We start from the raw sequence: 19091 nt of genomic DNA, 5'->3' as shown, positions 1-19091 counted from the left end.
GGGTTGTCCACGCGAGAGAAATTAGTTTAACTTCATCCTTTATTGAATCAGAATTTAACCGTCCACTCAGGCTACAATAATGTTCCAACAATTCAACCAATCATAGTTTTAGTATACGATTAGTACATATCTCTTTGCTAGCAACTCTACACGTTTCTTGACAGTCAACAGGTTCTTTTGGCAAGTTCACAGATCTCATCCCGTCGAACACGCATCATGTCACCCTTAAAACAAAGATGAAGAAGTTAGTGACTGAGAATGCACGGACTTGTTTATTGGCTCTGTGAACTTGAGTAACCGGTTTTCCTTGGCAAGGTGGCTCATCTCTATTTAAATTAAACTCTAAGCTAAGAAAATTAACAAAACAAAAAAAATTTAGTTGGCTAAAATGTGTAGACGCGTTAGCTAAAAAGAGCGGTATTATACTGATTAAACATATCAGACTTGCGAATCTGCTTCGAAATACGATAGGCCTATTTCCGGTCTCTCCGTTCGACGTATTTTATATAAAAGAATTAAAATTGCTTTCCTTAACCAGACTAGGAATTTTGATCATGATTTTAAATGCAATTGCTGTTTCTGTTTTTCTACTCGTTCACTTGACAGGGAATTAAAGTCATTTATTAATTAAAACTTACCATGATGATAACAATAAAGTATTTTCATAAGTGAACGGTACACTTATGATTAAGTAATTATCATTATAATCATCGTATTTTCATAATTGTAATTATTGAATTTTTAAAAGATAATGCAGAGTTTAAATGAAGTTACATAACCTTGGGTGTGACAATCACTAATAACGTTCAACGTTAACCCTCCGTATATTCATTTAATTACCTCCTCAGCTATTTGGATGCTTCTTGCTCCTAGGGGAAACTCGCTAGACTCTTGCAAAACCTTGAGGATAAAATCATTCAGGACGTTTTTGTTTATCACAACGTTATTCTGAATTGTTAACCATCGTGTCCACTTTTAAAAAAAAATTGAAAACCCCGTCCGACATACAACTTCTCTGCAATAAACTATGACTGTTTTTTGGGGGGAATTAGGCGTGAATCTAAATACTCACACGAACTGACCGACTAGTCGTGATAGTCCCACGTAGAAACGTTAAAAAACACCTTCCTGAATCCTCGAGTGTCAGACAGTCAACATTGCAAACTCAGTAAAACCCCAGGGTGCGTCTTCTTGACATACGAATATTATTTCTTATGCTCTGAAATCATTTTCGTTTTTAAAGCTGTCATGACATTGACACTTAAATGGCTATCTCTTACAACTGAACTTCAGAACTTATTTTTAACAGCACAACCGTATATACAATCGCTCTCTCGCCCTCCAGTTTACCTTACGGGACTTGGATCTTTTACCCTCATTTGCTCCTCCGAATTGGAATCGACCACCGCCAAACGAGCTCTCGCTAACACTGACCATACTTGCAAGGAGAAGAAGAGTAAAAAGAAGCGCTTGAAGTTCGGTTTTCATTCTAACAGTTACTAGAAGCAAATGAGGAAATTGTTTTTCGAGTGGTGATATGCCTTAATAGTACAAAGAATGAGGGTGAATTTTGTCTTTCTAAAGTCTGTTTATATATAATTTACAAATGAAAGCGGTACTATCATGGCATTCTCAAGTAATGCATTATACTATTAATGGTGTTTATTGAAGTACAGATAAATACCTTTCCTGAGGGCGGTCTCTCCTTTAGTATTTACACAGTTAAAGATTATATCACAAGAGGCCCTGCGCATTATGTAAATCACATCAAACGTAGAGGAAAAGAAGAAAAGCGATATAATTGCAGGGGAAAAATTTAGACTAAAATAACATAAAACAATGTATAAAAGAAAACAGCACCCTTAAAAAACGTCAGGATAATCATAACGGCAGATGTTATTTTTAAAAGTTTATTGATCATCTCCAACGGTTCTTAAACTAATGTAAAGAGGAATTGACATTGTATACTAATACTTTATTCTCGAGACCATTTTGTTTTAATTATTCCTGGGTTGTGCGATTAAGGGCAATTACTTTCACTGAAAAAAAGAACCCCAAACCCAGACATTTAACTCGTAAATAAAACCAAGAAATCGTGCAAAAGAAAAAGCACAAAAATAACGATAAAAATAAAAAAAGGCATGTATGAGCAAAACCACGACCCTGAAAAGTTATGTTTGAGATCAACTCTGTTTGCTTCAGCTGGTCTTCCATATGATGGAGGTTTAGAGCTCAAGGAAAACACAGATTTCCGGTCTTATCCGTCAACTGACAATTACAGCCCAGGAAATAATTGATTGCTAAATACATTGGGCCTGGAAAAATGGGATCAGTTTAGGAAACTGTAGTGCTGCGTCAGTGATGGGTATTGCAAGATAATTTGATTTCGTCAATTGAGTTGATAATGCAAAGTTTCCAAAGTTGATGTTTCGAGTGTTAGCCCCTCGTTAGCCCCTCGTCAGACCTTCGTTGGCCCTTCGTCGGCCCTTCGTCATTCACTCTCGCTGATAAAGGGCTAACGAAGAGCTAACGAAAAGCTAAAGCGCAGAACTAACGCTCGAAAGGTCAGTTTTGGTAACTCTTTACGCTTTGCTTATTTCCATTATCAAATCATGTGATAAAACCAATTTATCTAGAGATCATTGAGATGAGCTATGAGTCATTTGGCTTCCTTTGTATCTTCTAAACAAATTCACAATCACCGTTCACTTAAGAAATAGATTTTAAGAATTATACTTCATCTGCCCGCCTATGTACTTGAAGCAACCATTTCAGTATACCAAACCATTTGGGCTAAGTCACGCTCTATCAGATAATGTAAGTAATGATGTTTATTTTTTGTTAATGATAGCCCTCAGTTGAAATATATCACAATTAAACAAAGGCGATTCCGAGGAAAGTGAAGAACACTATCCTGGAGACTGAGGCTACGATAGGCTCGGGGAATTGATGCAAATCACTGGCTTTTTTTCGTTTTATCAGTTGTGCTTTTTCGGTTTTTTTGCCTGAAGTTTCTTAAAGTTTCAAGCCATTGTTATTTCAGTCAACCATGATACAGTAAAAACGCCGCTCAGGTTTTTCCTTGTTTTCTTTGCACAATATAAAACCCTTATCATTATAAAAAAAAACTGCTAAAAACGTTACTGATCTTGAATCCTCTCTCTTAAACCGCTGCTTGAAACTATAAAGAATAAAACGAGATTAAATAGTTTGATTTTTACTCGGCGTTAAACTGAAAGAATATTTTGAAACTTCGTGGCAACTTTCAGTGAGACTGCAGTGGCTGGAAAGTCCTTATCTTTGTCGTGAGTTTTCACGTTATTTCATTTAACGACACGGCTTGAAAAGAATTAATCCTGGAAAGAAATGTAAATTTTCAATTGATTGTTGAAACTTATTGGGGGATTACATCTGTTTTTCTCTCCACGCTCTGTGATTGGTCCAGATAACTAGCGCAAGACTTTCAACCAATCAGATGTAACCTAAAACCCACTGTGATTGGTTGCTCGCGTTTCCCGCGCCTCGCATTAGGGCAGCTTGCTCTTTTTTTACTTTATGTTCTCATTGGCTATAGTGTTATTTGCCTTTGCACTGATTGGCCGTTCGGGGAAATTTCGCTTTTTTAAAGGTTCAGGGGCCAAAATAAGATAAGAAATATGAAATACCCACCTCTTTCCCCCCCCCCCCCCCCCCCCAAATTGGTAACATTTTTGTGGTTCCCATAAGGACAGAGTTAGCTTTATTAGCTAAAATAAGACTCACTTATCCCCCGCCTAAAATTTTTTGTGTTCCCAAGAGGACAGAGTTAGCTTTATTGGCTAAAATAAGACTCACTTGTACGCGGCTTGAACTTTTGTTGTTCCCATGTGGACAGAGTTAGCTTTGTTGGCTAAAATAAGTCTCCCTTATACCCGGCTTGAATGTTATTGTCATAAGAAAACCGTGGAAAGAGAGAAAAAAAGGAAATATTGTGTAATAAGCACAAACCACATTGAAGCTTTTGCGGAGTTACTTTTAATTTGACATAGCTGACATGTTTGCAAAACATGAACTAATACATTGAATGATTATATTTTATCCAGCTTTATATATTTATTGATCATACTTTACTTTACTAATTGTCCTTTTTGCGGTTGTATATATTTATTGAAAGAATCATTTTTTTCCTTTAACATCAGCAGTTTCGGCGTCTAGCCAACTCGCATAGTTCCTCTCCTCGAATATGCATCATTTCGTCCTGAAAGAATAAAACATTCATCATTGTTGGATGTTTAGCAAGCTCATAAAACCATCTCAAACGTGCACTAACAACAACAACAAAATTTATTTACCTTAGTAGTTAAAATACATATCATGAACAATCTCTACCCACAAAATAGTTCGGATCTTGCTTAAACACTGCCCGGACGATGCAATAATGAGATAGGCAGCTACAGGGTGATTAAGGATTGCAAAGACCACATCTGATTCAATTACAATCGAGAAAGTTAGACTACCTTTTGAGCGAGGCGGTGATTTCTTGCTGCAAACGGCAAAACGGTGTCTTGGGCAGGACCCTTCAGAAAGAGTATAGTTAAATATAGTTACTTAGTATCCTTTTGGTCATCTGATTTCTAACGAATTATTGCAGGCATATAACAGCATCGACATGTTGTAATGTATTATCGTAGGAGTCAACAAATATTAAAAAATGAAACAATAAGTGAAAGTAATCTCTGTGCTATATCTTATACCTTATCCTTTTTAAGCATCGATCTTTTCCGACCGACTCGCCTGACTTGCCCGTCTCCTAAAAAACTTTCTACCTCGCCAATTATTGTCGCGACTAAAACCAGAGCGAAAAACAGCGCTCGAAGTTTGGCGTTCATTATACTACAGTTGCAGAGGGAATGACTGAAAACGTCTTAAGTTAGTTATGATATTTAGCAATTTTATGATCTGATTATATATAAAGTTCTGAATTGAAATCTAATACCCTTGTCTATGGCGAAGTCTTTAAATATTATATGCACTGATTCTAACTATTAATTAAAAGCTCTTGCGATCTCCATATCCTTATTTATCGATAAAACAAGTGGAAGATGATAAGGAAATTTCCCTTTAGAGGTTAGGTTTTGTGCGATTCTCCTGATTATTCCAAGTTAGTTTGCCTCAAAAATGCAAGTCCGAAAAAATTTGTCAGAAAAAAAAAACCGGTATCAAACATTTAAGCAATGGAGAAGCTTTTCCAGCAAAGTTATTCTTCTTTTTCGTTTTTTTTTTAATTGGGTGGAAGGGAAAGAGATACGTAAATCCCAAGTCAAAATTTGGCAAACATTCCGCCTTTTCTATTATCTGTTATTTATTTGTACTTGAACTTACTTTGCGAGTATTGTAAAAGCTATGAGTGTGCAAATTGTGTTGGCAAACACAACAAGCGTGACGTTAAAATATGCACTCTCGTCTAAACTCATCTGTTGACTAATGAAAGCGCGCGTATACCATCTCAATTAATTTATAAAGGATAGCGTTTGAGTATTACAACATTAAAAATCAGGGTAAAAAGATAACGCTGAAAACTTGCGCTCTGAAAACATCTAAAAATTACGGCAGATATTATCTAGAAATTCAAGGCCATTTCTGAATTACTTTTAGCCTCTTTTTCATAACGAGGTCAAGTGCTTAATTTGCATGCGAATGAAAACTTAACGTCATACGAAAGAATGAGCAACAGTACTCGCTTTGAAAAGGAGGCCGTAGGTAATTCGTCAATAGGCTATTGAATATGGTCACAAACAGTCATTTCTCTTCTCTTGTAATTCCTGAGCCCAGACACAATCACAGTTTCAAGTAAAATCTTTTTAGGATTAATCTTCCTCTGCCCACGTACCTACATACCCAAGGCAAATATTTCAATATCACAAATGAGCTGAGTCACGGCACTATCAGTTAATGTAAGTAATTCTATTTATTTTTGACAATGATAGTCCTCAGCTGAACCATACAACAATTTAAAAAAAGGCGGTTTCCGACAAATGTAAATGAAGCTATCCTTGAGTCTAAGGCTATGATAAGTTCAGTCAGGAAATAGAATTCTTGCATAATTTTATCATCCTAGCGGTGCAAAATAACTTTAATTTTTTCCAGTTTCTCCCTCTTTTCGTTTGACTGTTTTTTTTGTTGTTTTTTTTTTAATTTATTTTTTCTGAGGTTACTCACCATTTCAAGACAATATAATTGCAATAAATTGTGGCCCCAGACAGTTAAGGCGCCACTAAAGTTTTTCGGTTGATTTTAGTAATTCTTTTTATCTTTGACAATGATAGTCCTCGGCTGCATGAACCCTACAACAATTAAATAGAGGCAGTTTCCGAGAAATACTTATGAAATTATCTTTGAATCTGAGGCTGAGATAAGCTCAGAGAAATAAAGGTCATTAAAAGCGTATGTAATTTTCTAATGTGAATTAATACAGATTTCTTTAACCCTTTAACTCCCAAGATTTCATTCAATATCCTCCTTACTGTCTGCTATATAGCTCTTATGATGTTAGTTTGGAGAATTTGGAATCGGATCAACTAATAATCCTCTCGTTGATATTTTCCTTTACTGGCTCATCACTTGTCTGCTTGATATTGTATTGATATTGTAAGGAGAGATTCTGTCGTGGTTACTCATGGTTTCCCATACATGCCTCTGTGCTTTTCGTTTTTGCCTTTTTATGTTGTTGTTGTTCTGAGGTTTCGCGCAACTGGAAGCCATCATTGTTATAAATTTTAACCATGATTCCAGTCAGTTAATAACACTTCTTATCTTGAATTCAAACTGATTCATGAAGCTCTGTAAAGAGGGCGGTTTCAGACATTGTTCAACATTCTAGTCGAACATAACTGGAGTAATTAAATTTCTATAGAGACTATAAAAGAATTATGTTTAAGGAAATATTTTTCTGATTTAAATCCGACCTTTTCAACCAGGATATGCTGGGCGAGTTTCTGATTGATTTTGATAGCATAATATGCCGATCAATTTGAGGCTTCGACGACCCCCTCCCCCCCCCCCCCCGAGCAACCCAACCCAACCATATTCCTCTCTCCGTTGCACAGGTAACACCTTTCTGGTTGTTATAGGAACCGAGCCTCCGTAAAAGGCTAAATAAAACAGTCACTTATGATTCAAATTCGTCATCATTGACAGGAAATTATATGTTTACGCACAAAATAAACTAAAGTTTTAATTTGCAATGTTACTTTTATTGAATGTATCATATCTGACATGTTGGCAAATCAAGAGCAATTAATATATAGAGCGATTATTCCTTTCTGCAGCCGCAATCTTTGTCGAAAGAAACAGTTGTTTCTTCAACATCAGCATTCCCGCTTAGCCACCTCGCACAACTCTTTTCCTCGAATATGCATCATTTCATCCTAAAAAAAGATCACAGTAATCTATAATAGATGTCTAGCAAGCGTAATAACAATCTTAAACGAGTACTTCTCTGTAATTGAATAACTAAGCAATCACAATAACAAAGAGCATGCGTAAAACGATATCAGAAAAGCATCTTGCTAAAGAAAGAGCAACCAACTAGTAGATGAAAAATGGCCCAGTTTTCTGCTCTCAAGCGTGGTGGCCCACACGGCAGCCGAGAAAGTATCACTTCTAATAGGAAGTATTTCCAATCTTCCTGAATAGGAAGGAAGTCGATTGCAGGTTAACCCACCCCAACTCCCCCCTCCCTCCCTTCCCACCCGAGGTTATCGTCAACTTTCCCCGACATATCTCTTGTACTGAATGGAGAGAGGCACGCAACGCAATGACCCGGTAAAGACTCGAACCAGGACTTCTCGACCTGCTGGGGTCCACCACTTTAAACATTAGGCTATTGAATTCCTTGAACAAGAGGGAAAGTAAATGTTTCTGAAAGAATCAATTCATTGACGAAGTAATGTTGAAATAGCTATGTTAAGTAGAAGATCGACTCTGATTCCATTACAACTAAAAGAGTTATTTTTTCCCACTAATTTACCTCTCGAGCGAGGCGGAGATCCCTCAGTGCAGCGTCTTTGGCACGATCCTTTAAAAAGAGAGATAAATGTTCAACTGATTATAGTTGCTTAGTATTCTTTCGTCATCTGATTTTAAACACTTTCTAACGAGCAGGGGCGCATTCAATAGCATTGATGTGTTGTAATGTTTTATCTTACTATTCTATACATCTCAAATTATGAAAGGCGTCAACTTGCATATTTTTTTGTCTTTGAAAGTATTCTCTGTGCTTCATTCCATACCTCATTAAGCATGGATCTCTTTCCATGTCCGACGCCGCCTGTTCCGAAAAAACTTTCGCCTTCACCAATCATAGCCGCGACTAAAACCAGAGCGAAAAGCAACACTCGAAGTTTGGCGCTCATCATTTTTACAATTGCGGCAGAAATTGCTGGAAACGTCTAAAGCTATATGACAGTTAGTTATTGCATGATCTGCTTATATAATGTTTTGGATTGAAAGGAATTTAATACATGAAACTGAGTCGTAAGACATTGCATGCGCTGATCCCAACCATTACAACCTCTTACGATCTCTATTTCCTTATTTACCGATATAATCAGTGGAAATTCAAAATAATGAAGACGGAAATAGGAAATAGTCTATCATGTTACCACCCCGATGATAAACTTATTTGTTAAAGCTTTGTTTCAAAATTTTGCTTTTGAGATAAAATCAGAGAAAGTGAAAAATTAGCAGTAATTTTGTTTTTTCCCAATTTACTCACTTATAATTCATTTGGATTTTCTCCGATTCTTCTTCTGCAATCCCATGTTCTGTCTTTCACAACATTCAGGTCATCATTGTGCAACCTGGTTAACGATGATAACATTGAGTTGAAAATGTTAGCAATTAAGAGCACCAGGTTCTGATTCCCGCCAGTGCTAAAAGCCTCTTACCTTAACGGCACCTTTTGGTTACAAAATCAATAACGAGTGTGCCATGGTGAAAACACGGACAACTTTAAGTCTTTGTAGGTTTTTCCTCCTTGCCTTCTAGATAAGGGAGGGCAATCGTGCAAGTAAAACTGAGGCCGGAGATAGAATTTTTATCTCACTTCGATAATGGATGTTTGCATTTTTTTCCTTCTTCTTCAAACACAATATTTTTCATACTTTTTGTCATTTGTTTCTTCGCCTATCGAAGTCTTAACTCTGTTTAAGATGAGCAGCATTAAGATAAAAGAGGTATTAAGATATTGGGGTATATGAGTGGGAGTGAAGCGTTAAGGTATTCTGGTAATTGCACGAATTAGTCTCTACTTCAAATACCTTTCTCTCCATGATACTTCGTCAACTTTTAATCCTAACACTAAGCTAAAAAAATAACTACAGTCGAAATCGTATTAAGTGGCACCTTATTAAACTAAATATAAACTTTCAAGTAATTTTTAATCGATGTTTCCCTCCCAAAATCAAAGTAGTGGTATTTTCGAGCGGAGATTGTGTACTTGAAGTGGTCCATTATGGCATAACATTGCGTTGTCAATCATTTTTTACAATTCCCTAATCTTTGGAATCTGTGTTAAGCGGCGGTCTCCCCGCCAATTCCCGTAGGTAACCGCTCAATAGAGTTGACTTCTTATATGGAAAAGCTTTCACCCCGAGTCTTTAAGATAACAAACACCAATCAACCGGTAATCATTCAAAATTGGCTTTCTGGTAATTAATCTCTGTTCGTTTGAGTTTGCTCATCACACCAAGTGGGTTTACATAAAAGCAAGTCCGGAAAACAAAGAAAAAATTGCAATTTCCTGAAAGTAAATTTGCTGACGCTGTTTAAACCGCGTTTGTTGCGATTCTTTTCTCCTATCTATTTGAGCATGAGGAAAACATACAAAAAAACCGACTCATGATCATTTAAGATAATTTTTTACCGCCGATATTTTTAAAGCTCACGATAAGTTCTTAGTAATTCGATAATCTGTTATTAACTGTATTGTTTCTTTATCTCAAATGGGCCAGAATTGCTTTTAAACCTTTACATTTAATTCGTCAACATTAGGCCGTTGAAAAATATTGCTTGTGTCACGGTCATATTGAATATAAATGAAACCACTTCAACCAAAATGTTGCTTGAACCAGAATCTCTGTTTTGCTGAGCGGCTTAAAATGAGACAAGACAACTACTTTTCGTATATCTTCCTGCATTAATAAATATTTTTAACGTTGTATTTGAACATTATTCAACTACACTCAGGATGAGTCAGTCAGTCTTCTACAGTTCGCATCCTGATGGGTGAGTCAGTCAGTCTTCTAATATACGCATCCTGATGGATGAGTCAGTCAGTCTTTTACTGTACGCATCCTGATACAACCTTAACATGTGTGCCCTGAAACTAAGGTTTCTACAAAAATAACCTGTCTTACGCCAGATACGAAAAACTACTAAAAAACTACTCTGGCCAAAAATGCGTGGAAATGTATTCCTCGTCTCATGCAGCAGCACAATACCCCCAAAGAAAGGATAAACTAACCTAGTTGCACTACTGACTACAGAGAAAAATCAATGATCGTAATGATATTTTACAGGATGTTGGAACACAAAAATCACAACAAAAACAAAAAGAAAAGTGGTCAAACATAACACTAACAAACCTAGAATGACTTAATTTCCCCGCGAGACACTTAACTCCGAAACTTCCATGATGCCACGCGAACCTCTTCGACGTACCATTAGAATAATAATTTCTGACTAATTCGTTCCTATGTCACCCAAACGTCAGAAATGAAATTTTTCATTTTATTTTTAATTCGATCGTTTCGTGTTTTTACTGCACGCAGTAGCTTATTTTCTTTTTCACATCACCCGCCTGTACATTTTAGATTGTGAGCCGGAAAAGATTTCTTGTAGAGGATAAGTTGTATTTATTTTAGTTCCGTGTATTCTTCACTTTTTATCAGCAATAAATGTCCATACCCTGAGGAAGAACTTGAAGCTGTAAAGAACAATATGTTACGGCACAGAATTTGTGAGCTTGGATCCAGCGAACGACAATACTCATTAAAACTGAATATGACACACTTTAAGGCCCATGTTGTCTTAAAGAATTTTCTCTTTTGCTTTTGCTTATTGAAACAGTTAATTTCGATTTGCCATTAGCAATCTACAGCACTCTTCATCAACCGTAAGTATCTTTGTTTCTTGTTGGTTTAATTCAACCTCCTTGGTGTCTGTCTTCACCAACTTTGGTGAGCTATCATTTCAAGGTGTCATTGTGGCCGACAGTAGAAACTGTCGTATTCACGCTGTTTTTTTGCAAACATGGTGTATTCAGGTGCGCAAGGTCGTACGAGATTTAGAATGACAACGATCGAATTTAATTGTTCAGACAGTGGATGTTATATGATCTCTTTTATTCAGAGTAGCCTTGTCTCTCTAAATTTGACACTGAAGTGAATACATCAAAGCGCACACGTTGTTTAAGAGAGAACGGGCTATCAGGATGGTAAGATCTATTAGTACTTTGAATTCATCCCGTAGCTATCTTCTTGGGTAACTTGTTAGCGAGGTCATCAAGTTTCTTGATCCCTTTTCGTTCGTTTCGCCTCATTTCATCCTTCAAAAACAAATGAAAATCATTATGGGAAGTACAGAGAGTCTGATAAAGTTAATCAAACCCTTAATAAAACTCTCCGGCTAAACGGGTTTTCCCAGCACGTACCAGAAAACTACTCCTGTCATCTCCTTCTACGCACAATAATAAACTCAACAGGCCAATCAGAGCAAAGAACTTATAAACTGGCGCTAATAATCCGTAGAGACGTATCATTGGTCGTTGCATGTGACCATGAGTACTGAGGTCGCAGTCTTTTGACGCATTAGTAATGTTACGTAGAAGTGACATGCGAGTCTTATATATTGCTCAAAAGCAATAACCTGCTTTCAGTGAGGAAATTTGGCCCTTCTGTGACGGAAACCAAGGAATTGAATTACTCTGTATGGATACCAATCAGAAAGTAAAGTTTCATCTCACGATAGCCGATCAAAACAGTTTCAGGGATCAGTTTTATCTCCAGAATAATCTTACCTTAATCTCTTTCAAATTCAATCGCTTCCGTCCAACACGAGATTGAAAAAAGCTCTCGGACACATTGACTGTACTTGCAAATAGCAGAAGCGTGAAAAACAGCGCTTGAACTTGGGCGTTCATCATTTTCAGGTTGCAACGAGCGAAACTGTTGGAAATATTACGCTTCTTAACGAGGATATAAATAGCTTTGGCCAACTAAGAAATACGCTCAGTTACTGCTTAGCTTAAGTATTTCAATATGTGGTAATTAACACTGATTGCAGGTGCTATTGTGTTATTTAGTGAAATGAGCATCGTACGCAAAAAAAAAAAACAAAAAAAAATAAAATTGAGAAATTGAGAGAGTTATACCATATCACGAGTCAACTTCGAACCTGAGTTAAATTCGAGTCATGAGTCAAGTTTGAGTCAAGTGTTGGAATAAAACGCTTATTAAAGAGTATAGATAATTATGGCCTAGTTAGAACGGCGTTCAGTTACTACTTAGCTAAAGTATTTCATTACGTGCAATTAAAACTGTTTGCAATTTTTATTGTGTTACTTATTTTGATAAGCATCGTGTGTAAATGGAAAACAAATTAAAACTTCTTTGCGGGAGATATCGTATTGTCTTGGCATTATTTAGGGCTGCCCTAACTTCAGCTCTCTTCCATTTTAATATTCAGCTTTCTTTGCTGTTTTAGTCTCCTTTGACTGAAGTAAAAACAAGATTAAAAATATCCGAGAGCTACCTTCTAACGCCCCCCTCACTGAGACGAAAAAGCCGCCCTCCAATCTCCTCAAAGACAAACAATTAACGACTAATTGGCCTTTTAAACATGAAACTTAATTTACAAACAATGCTTAATTTAAAACCCGAAAGCTTTTTACTGCACGGAACCAAGTATTGAAAACTGAGTGAGGAGTTCCAGACTACATAAGCAACTCTTAGTTTGAAACTCCTACCGACAGAAAAACAGAAAAACACGAAAACAGAAATGTTAATTTAATTTTAAAGCTGAAAAGGAAAAAAACAGTGACGATTATCAATTGCAATGCAAACTATTTGTACGTACTTTCTTTGTTTACTTAAGCTAAAACAAAAAAGCTTTTTAGTAATGATATCATATTTTAAGTCTTGTTTTATCATGCCAAATAAATTAGAAATGCTTTAAACCATTTTATTGTTAGTTTTTGAGAGTCATTATGCAGTGTGTGTACTGAATACTGTCCGTTTAGACTCTGCGAAGCATGAAGTTTGGTGTTCATCATTTTCAAGTTGCTACGAGCAGAACTGTCAGAAATTAACCGCTTATTAACGCGGGTATAAAGAATTATGGCCAAATGAGAATTGCGCTCAGTTACTGCTTAGTTAAAGTATTTCATTGTGTGGCAATTGTGTGTGCACGCGTGCTTGCCCTATATAAGTCCCATATATTGAGCCGCTATGAACAAAATCTTTATTTACGCACGCCCGTGCGTAAATAAGACGACGTGAGCATTTTTTTTGTACTTTGCTTCAGATTTTCCGTCATGTTAAGCTGCAGTGAAGTTTTCCTTCTCTTTGTAATATGGAAGAAACCAGCACAGAACTGCCCAATTTTTCTATCGGCATTGACCGTTTATGTCCTGATCTAACAAGCAACAAAAATAAAACCGAAAAAAATTCGCAAGTTGACTCTGACTTTTGAAACATTTTTTAGTGACACTTGAGTTCATTTGGCTTTGATTTTCTCCATTTTCCCCGTAAATGTTTAGCTTTTCATTCCCAGTTCTCGCTCAAACCAAAGTTTAAAATGTGGCGTGTTTTTGACTAGCCAATAGGGACGTTTGTTTACTTTTTTTGTGCGTTGTGAGAATTTTGCACTCTACCACAATAAAAGGCCTATTCGCGCAGATTCTTGTTGTCGCTCTGTTATAAAAGAATTTGTTCATGCTCTTAGCTGTGCGTATATCGAGTTATGGATGCACTTGGGAAGTTTGGAGAGCATTCAAAAAGCTAGAGTTGCTCTCGGCTGCGCTACTCTTACGCATTTTTCGTGCCCTTCAAATTTCCCGCGTGCATCCATAACTCGATATACGCACGCTAAGCATGAACAAATTCTTAATTTTCCACAGATTTTGTAACATGGCTCGCTTCGAAAATTTTTAACAAGCGAAACCCGTATATCACAAGAAAAACGCGAAAAGTTTGGTGAAAAAACGTTTTCTAGAGGATAATATTTATGCAGTGTAGTAGTAATAGTGTTATGAGTGAGATCATGGCGGTGGAGGACGAGAATCAGTTTTACACGCCGAGTCTAGACAGTTTGTCGTTGAATGAGGACTCCTGCCTCAGTGCGTGTAATTAAAAAGAAGTCGGAATCTTTGGGGTAAACTCGTAAATACCTTGGAATGTTTTCTTCTAGGGACGCAGCTGTGAAGCGGTGCAGAATTAACCCTCGCAAACGGCCGTGAAAAATGTTTTAAGCTTAAAACTAGGTGTTCTTGTATTCCAGGTACATCATTTTGACTCAGAAATCAAAACAAAAAAAAAAAAAAGAAAAAAATTTAAGACCAAAAAAGGGAACTATTTGAATTCAGTGACTTGAACCTTACTCGTGACTCGAACGACTCGCGATATAGCATAACTAAAGTTGAGCACGCATTAAAACCTCTTTGCGGGAGATGTCTTATTGCTTTGGCAACATTTGTCACATCTAGGGCTGTACTAAACTCAGCTCTTTTCCATTTAAATATTTAGTTTTCTTTGCTGTTTCATCATCTTGCGATTGAAGTTAAAACAAGAGTAAAAATATACCAGAGCTTCCTCTTAACGTCCACCTCGTTTAGACGGAAAAAGCCGCACTTTCATATTTTCAAAAACAAAGAATTAACGAGTAATTGACCTTTTATACATTAACCTTTGCTCACAAACAATGCTTAATTCAGTACCCGGAAGCTTTTCACTGCACAAAAGCAAGTTCTGAAATGGAGAAAAGAGTTCCAAACTACACGAGGAACTCTTAGTTTGAAACTCCTGGCAAAAGAAAAACATGAAAACAGAAAAATTGAATTAAAGTTTTAAGGCTGAAAAGGAAAAAAACCGTGATGATTACCAATTGTAATGCAAACTACCTGTACGTACATTGTTTACTTAAGTTATATTTATTACAAAAAAGCTCTTTAGCAATTATACCATCTTTCAAGTCTTATTTTATTATCCCAAATAAATTAAACATGTTCTTAACCATTTTTTAAAATTTTTTGAGAGTCATTATGTACTGAATACTGTCCCGATTTAAGCTCTGCGAAGCAATTAAATGAAAATAAAAGGAGACGGTTTTTCAAGAAACGGTGTGGGGTATTACCAGATAATTTGATTTTATCAACTGAATTGATAATTTTAAAAAGTTTCTAAACCAGGCTTCTCGAGCGTTACAGTCCTCTATCAACGCTCTGGCAAGCTTCGTCGGACAAAATCTGTAGAATTTACTGTCTCAAACACACTATTTTTTTTTAAAATAAGGACGTTTAATTTTTAGGCTGAGGCTGAACGTTCTTACTTTTTATTTTTGCAGTTTGAGCCTAAAAACGTTCTTAAAGTTGTTAGGTATAGTATTTCATGATAAATTAATTCGGACGTGACCAGAGTAAGTTCGATTACCAACTGAGTTGTTCTTCAGTGCATCTCACCATAAGAAAACTGCGTTGTTCATGTTAAAAAACGCCCCTAAGTATTTAAGTCAATCGTCCTGTTAGACCACAATTTAGCTCTTATTTTATCTTCAACCTCTCGCAGAAAAGAGCAAAGAAAGACGTTCTTAACTGACTCTCAGCCTGGTTATATTCTTAGTATGTTCTTAAAATTTTGTTTAATCTCAGCCTGGACGTTCTTAAAAGAAAAAGAGTGTCTTTTCCCAAAACAACAGTCGCACAGTGACTTGATTCACCTCTCACGGAAATCCGTTGTCGAGTTTTGATCAAATATAAACAGTTGATATTCTCTGGGTTTTGATATATTTCACACTGTCTTAGGGCGCCATTGTTCAAAGCGAAATCCAGTGCCTACTGGTGAAGCATTGAAGAGAAAAGCCTATTACAAACCGTCTCTTTAAATTTGGCAGCGAAGGTTTTTTTTTCACTTAATTCAACCGATAGCTAGCTTCATGGAAGGAAAACAGAAGGAAAGTTCGTGGTCCGATATTATACCACAGAGCAAAATAGAACCCCATTGTGAGAGACTGGGTCATGGACTAAGTTTATATGTTACAAACGTCCGGCATGTCGAAACGGTCGGCAATTTCGGAGGCATTGTGAGTGTAAATAGAGAAAGCTGGTAAGTTTTGAGCTAAATGAATAAAGGGGGTGAGTTTCTAAAGAAACTGTGGTGCTGCGTCGGTGGGAGAGTATAACAGTGTCATTAAGTATTATCAACTGAGTTGATAACGTAGATTGGCCATGGTAAAGAATTTAAACGGCTGATGTCTCGAGCGTTAGTCCTTCGTCAGAGCGAAACTTACACAGGCTCTTTTAACAAAATGCTCTGACGGCTTAATAGACACTCGAAAGTGTCGCTGATGACAAGGTTCAGTTTTTCAAAAATGAGCGTCAGATTTCAATTTTGGATCGCAGATGGAATCGCTTGTTTAATGCATGAAGAATCCAGCTTACTTGGAAACGTTTGAATAGTTGAGGGGGACAAGAAGTTAGATGACTACATTAAAAAGTAAATATTTAAATCATACGTCTACTTCACTTTTCAATAAAATTTTCAATACGTGTTAATGGTTTTTTAACATTTAATGCAGTATTTACAATTGTTATTTTTTTCCACTGCCTAGGTTAAATTAGATTCTCAGAGACAGCACTGTTAAGCTTCCCTGCTTCAACTTATTCTCATCATTTTCCTTTCACGACATTACAGGGGACGAACGCGTACAAAATCTGCGTCCTAAAAACAAACAAAACAAGATTATAAAACATACCTGTTTTCCTTCGTGTATATGGCCCTTAAGCCGCAGGTGGGCATGTAATCAAAGGAGGAGAGGGAGCCTGAGGGGGAGGGGCAGGGGCTTATACCTGGATTGCACATCATTCAAAATAAGTAAGGAAAAACAAAAATAACAACAACGGAGTTATTGTTTATTTACCTCTAAAGCGATTCGACGGTTTTCTGTTTCATGTGGTTTATCACTTTTTCCTCTGGACAGCTTGATCAAAGAAAATGGAGACGAAAATACATATTTTCACACGGTGTTGTAATCAAGCGAGCAACGCAAGTAAAGTAAAGTGTGATATGCATGATTTAAAATAATCAATCCAAAGATAATATGCATGTCGAATGAGGACCAAAAAAAACTTGCTGATTTGCTACTCGTATGCAAACGAACCCAGACCTCTCGATCCGGTATCCAGCACGCTTTCCATAAGACATCTAGGTTTCGCATATTTTTCCTCTTCAAAAGAAATTATTTTTAGTGCATACAAGAGTGTGCGTGTAGGCGCGCGTGCCTGGGAGCGTGTGCTTGTATTCTTCCGTCTGATTGCTCGAGTCTCGTTTGTTCGTTTTTTGATCGTTCCTCGGTTCGTTTATTCGCAGGTAGTTCGTTTATATCTGTTATATTATATAACATTTGGAAAGAACCTTTTGCAGCCCTCTTCTTTGTCAATGATGGAAATGAGGAGTTTAGTCACCAGGACAACGCGTCTCGGTCACCCTTTTTTTTTTTTTTACAAGTAATAATTTACCTTCCCAAAGAATCTTTTGCGTCCAACACAAAATGGCTTGCAATCCCAAAAACATTCAGCTCGGCCCACTAAGCAAGCTAGGAATACAGCAGTTAGCAATAACATTTGTAGTTTGGTGTTCATCTGAAATGAATGAAATGAATCACAACGGAGAAAATTCATGATAGGAGATGAAGTTTCTACTAATTATCTTGGATGTCTTGTATAAAGCAACTGAGCGAGTGAGCAAGTAAGAACGTGCAAAGTGTTTGATAAACGTTTCCTCGACAAAAATATTCAATTGAAATTCAGAATGATCAATTCGATCCTCCTAAATTCTTCAAATGTTTAAGTCATTTTTTCTCGAAGCCTTTCCAGTGTTCTGAGGGATACTGCTACTTACAGTTATTTATTAAGAACATTTCATATATTTAGAAATACTTGCCGCCACTTAGATCGAAGTCTCCTCCTAAACGAAATGTTAGTCCATTGTAAGTCTGCTCTAGCTCATTAGCCTTGACTAAGGAAGGTAAGGAATAGAAATTATTTCAAACTTACTTTTCCTGACTTGTAGAATTATCTTTTTCTCCAATGCTTAGGGCTCACTAAACTCAAGGAACATAAATACTGTTCCCTTCCTCTTCGACAGATCACGATTTGCACGTTTGCCAAACATGACAAAAAATCAAAATAGCTCTGTAAATATTTATACCCGAACTGAACGTATGGTTTAGAATGAAAGACAGTGTTAGCAATTGTAACAGTTTAATTTCCGATCTAAAATGTTTTTTCTCCGATTTCCTAAGTGAAATGTCTCATTCACCGGCTAATTTCCGTTTGTTGTTGCTCTAAGAGGAGATTTGCAAAGGCAACAGTTAACACAGTCATCTAACTACAATGAGTACACTTAATTAATTGTGACTGTACTATTTGCTCGGGAGACATACAGCTGCTTTAAGAAAAAGAATAGTAATAATCTATATCCGAGTACTTCAGTTTTCAACTAGCTTTGTCGTCGTTTTCTTTTTTTTTTTTTTTTAAGAGAAAAAGAACCCAAGTTGAACTGTTTCATTATAAACAGTGATAAATAAACGAAAAGACGATCGATCTTTTCTAGAATTGACTTTTCAGGAAATATTATTTCAGAGAATGTAAAGAAAACAAACAAGATTTTGAAATTAGACATTTACTTCAGAACTCTGTAGCTTGAGAATCACCTAGAGATTTTAAAAATTGTGATAAACGTTGCTTTAATTTTTTTGCTCTCGTGTTTTGAAATTTCTCTGCTTGAGGAATTTCTCTAAGACATCTCGGTAGTGTTTCTTTAAACTTTAGCTTATAA

The 19091-nt window shown here is 36.5% G+C and overlaps 5 long non-coding RNA genes across 8 annotated transcripts; all 5 read right to left on the bottom strand.

Moving 5' to 3' along the window:
* Positions 1-21: 21 nt before the first annotated feature.
* Positions 22-1654, bottom strand: LOC149036819 (uncharacterized). 2 transcript variants are annotated; one of them, XR_016181523.1, is made up of 3 exons: positions 1351-1654; positions 841-900; positions 22-224 (listed from the first exon to the last, which is right to left on the bottom strand). It is a non-coding gene; the product is annotated as an uncharacterized LOC149036819 (long non-coding RNA). The 2 variants fall into 2 exon arrangements; XR_016181522.1 differs by having other exon boundaries at positions 22-226; positions 846-900; positions 1351-1603.
* A 2337-nt stretch (positions 1655-3991) lies between these two features.
* Positions 3992-4974, bottom strand: LOC149036818 (uncharacterized). The gene is made up of 3 exons (XR_016181521.1): positions 4734-4974; positions 4497-4556; positions 3992-4237 (listed from the first exon to the last, which is right to left on the bottom strand). It is a non-coding gene; the product is annotated as an uncharacterized LOC149036818 (long non-coding RNA).
* Positions 4975-7210: 2236 nt separating this feature from the next.
* On the bottom strand, positions 7211-8441 carry LOC149036817 (uncharacterized). The gene is made up of 3 exons (XR_016181524.1): positions 8271-8441; positions 8009-8056; positions 7211-7406 (listed from the first exon to the last, which is right to left on the bottom strand). It is a non-coding gene; the product is annotated as an uncharacterized LOC149036817 (long non-coding RNA).
* Positions 8442-11367: 2926 nt separating this feature from the next.
* Positions 11368-12323, bottom strand: LOC149036816 (uncharacterized). Of its 2 annotated transcripts, none has more exons than XR_016181519.1 (2): positions 12059-12323; positions 11368-11587 (listed from the first exon to the last, which is right to left on the bottom strand). It is a non-coding gene; the product is annotated as an uncharacterized LOC149036816 (long non-coding RNA). The 2 variants fall into 2 exon arrangements; XR_016181518.1 differs by lacking the exon at positions 12059-12323 and adding an exon at positions 11693-12001.
* A 4480-nt stretch (positions 12324-16803) lies between these two features.
* Positions 16804-18443, bottom strand: LOC113670292 (uncharacterized). Of its 2 annotated transcripts, none has more exons than XR_003446156.2 (4): positions 18308-18443; positions 17771-17893; positions 17173-17232; positions 16804-16973 (listed from the first exon to the last, which is right to left on the bottom strand). It is a non-coding gene; the product is annotated as an uncharacterized LOC113670292 (long non-coding RNA). The 2 variants fall into 2 exon arrangements; XR_016181525.1 differs by having other exon boundaries at positions 18195-18345.
* Between the last annotated feature and the right edge of the window lie 648 nt (positions 18444-19091).

This window comes from Pocillopora damicornis, chromosome 12 (genome assembly GCF_964200805.1).
Source record: "Pocillopora damicornis chromosome 12, jaPocDami1.2, whole genome shotgun sequence".
In the NCBI taxonomy this organism is placed as follows: Eukaryota; Metazoa; Cnidaria; class Anthozoa; order Scleractinia; family Pocilloporidae; genus Pocillopora; species Pocillopora damicornis.
This window is presented reverse-complemented; position numbering and strand designations above follow the sequence as displayed.